Source organism: Centruroides sculpturatus, unplaced genomic scaffold, assembly GCF_000671375.1.
Source record: "Centruroides sculpturatus isolate CEXI.00-Female unplaced genomic scaffold, Cexi_2.0 scaffold46, whole genome shotgun sequence".
Taxonomy (NCBI): Eukaryota; Metazoa; Arthropoda; class Arachnida; order Scorpiones; family Buthidae; genus Centruroides; species Centruroides sculpturatus.
In genome coordinates, this window is record NW_019384418.1 from 1,372,515 (window position 1) to 1,375,556 (window position 3,042).

Here is a 3,042-nt window from a genome sequence, read left to right on the forward strand (position 1 = left end):
GTCACACCAGGGTTTCCCAGGAGCTATACCCTCACAATGCAGTCAAGAAGAGCACATCTTGTATGACATGTCCGCCCGGTCTGCATCGTTTGGTTGACTCCAAGCCGAGGTCAAGAAGGACTCAACGACCAGCCGATTGACTCAAACAAAGCCTGATTTGAGCCTCCCGTTTATCCGAAGCAGGGGCCAAAGCAGTGTGTTGGGGACGTTATGTTGCCCCTCAACTACCAGGATCCCCCTTTCCGGCATACGGGACACCACGCACGGCAAACACGTGGGTGGGCGTTCAGATCCCAGGGATGGTGAAGAGGAATTTCTAGACCATCTCTGGGAGGTCCCCTCACCACGGACAGGAACCCACATCGAGGGGCTGTCAGATTACAATCCTTGGCTGCAGAGGTGGAGATAGAACATGAAGGAGCTAGTGATACAGAAATAGCCATTATAAACAGGGTCAAGAAGAAAGAATTAGATGAGAGACTTAGAGTACAGTTTTTATCCGGGGTCGATATAAAGATTAGACAGAGGGTAATGTCTAGAGATCCAGAGACATTTGACCAGGCTTTGAAAGTAGCCATCAGAGAAGAGAGTATAGAACTATTGACGTCCCGTCCTCATGGGTTCCTGAAGGTAATAAAAGAGGAACAGACCATTCAAAACTCCCAAGAAAGGAATAGGTCTAGAGACAAATCAAGACCAGAAATGGAACAGTTAATAATGGCTGTGAGGGCATTAAGAGCTGATTTCAATAACTTAAATAGGAATTCAGCCCAAAGAGAAAGAAGGAAATGGCAAAGTACGAGGCAAGGTCAGGAACAACATCCTGAACCTTCCAGAAGGTTCCAAGGTAGGGAATACGCTTATAATTCTACTACTCGTGGGAGAAGACAAGTGGATACTGCCGACGATCGAGAGAAATATTCAGCCAAAGTTTCACCCCTGCAACGAAAACCCTCTCCCCTCCGACAGTCTCAAAGCAGCCCGCGGGAAGAGGTCAACCAAGAGTAAGATTTGCTCCCATTCCCAGGGAACCCAGAGAGCTAAAGCAAACAAATAATCAAGAGCACTATAGGCCAGCATATCAATATAGGGGAAAATAGGAAGTATGCCTCCTAGAACAAGGTTAAATAATAAAAGGAAGAAAGATAACTGGTATTATTGCCCTGATAATATAATTCCTTGGAAAAAGTCGGATGAGAGTTATCCGACTGAAGCCAAAAAGATTAGAAGAATACATAATGAACCTACAATAATAGGGAAAATAGAAGACATACAAGCCACATTACAGGTGGATAGAGAAGCTAAGGTGACTCTATTGTCAAAGACTTTCCTCAATCAGATGCAGAAAAGGTTGCCTATTGATTACACCCAAGAAACGGATTTAAGAAGTGCCACAGGTCACACTATCCATACCTATGGAATTCTGAGTCTTATTTTCCAAATTGGGGAATTACGTTTCCCTTTCCCTTGTTGTATAGTAGATGATGAGGTTATTTATCCTTGTGATGGGTTAATTGGTAAGGACATGATAGTAGAAAAAGGATTCTTACCGGATTTACAAAATGGCCGATTGATAATACCTCCTCGAAAGATCATCCCCTTTATTAGTTCTCCTATTACACAAAGACAGACTTAGTATAATTTAGGTAAACTAAGGGACGATTCCGGTCTTGTGCAAAAAAAGGGGCCCGAACACGGGAGATCGAACACTTCTAGGGAAGTTACGTCGGGACCTGATCATATCCCTAAGATCACGGTTAAAGTAGAGAAAATAAATAAACCAAAACCCTTGGTAGAAAATGAAGTAGAAGGAAAAGAAGTAATTCTACTAGAGACTTGTAAACTTCCTCCCCGGTCCGATAATATAGTTACGGCAATAATAAAACAGATGAATAGCCATAAGGAAACAGGGGTTATTGAATCACAACCTCTACCGATAGACAATCTTGTTGAAGCCCATGTATTAGTAACTACAAATAAGAAAGGACAAGTTCCCGTTAGACTTCAGAATACTACCCATAATACAATTAGGTTAGAAAAAGGCACAACTGTGGGTACTTTTTGGAAAGCTTTAGAGGAAAATAAGCCTGCCGAAATCCTCAAAGAGGGAGCTACTTCCACTTTGTCTAGAGAGAAGTTTAGTAAGTTATTTAATTGGGACCAGATCGAGGAAAAAGAGAAACAGGCTTTGTTGGAATTATTATATAAATATAGATATATTTTTGCACTTAATGACTATGATTTGGGGTATTGTGATATAGTTAAGCAGGAGAAAAATACCGGTGATGCCACTCCCATTTACTCTCCTCCATATAGAATACCATATGCTCAGAGGCAACAATTAAATGACATAGTGGATAAATTATTAGAAAATAACATTATTGAACTTTCCACGTCTCCGTGGAGTTCCCCCGCTTTATTGGTAAGTAAGCGTGATAATAGTTTTAGATTAGTTATCGACTATCGTAAAGTAATAAGATAACAAAGGTAGATCCTTATCCACTCCCGTTAGTACAGGAATCGTTAAGATTAATGGGGAAAGCTACCTACTTTTCCACCATGAATACAATCTCAAAATTTTGGCAACTTGGGGTAAGTGATAAGGAGAAGACTGCCTTCTCCACACCTGATGGTCATTACCAGTGGAATCGCATGTCGATGGGGTTGAAAACGTTCCCTGCTATATTTGAAAGGGCCATGGACTTCGTGTTACATGAACTTAAAGGCAAAATTTGTTTAGTATATATGGATGATATATTAACTTTCAGCTCAGACTTCCCCAGTCATTTAAAAAGATTAGAGCAAGTTTTTAAGAGATTAGCTAGTGCAAGAATAAAGTTAAAACCGAGAAAATGTCACTTCCTGAGAAAACAGATAAAGTTTTTAGGTCATGAGATAACTGCAGAAGGAATAAAACCTGACCCAGATAAAATACAGTGTGTAATTAATTTCCCTCAACCTTTGAAAGAGAAAGATATAAGGGCATTTTTGGGGCTTACCGGTTATTATAGAAGACATATTGATTCTTATGCAAAAATAGCC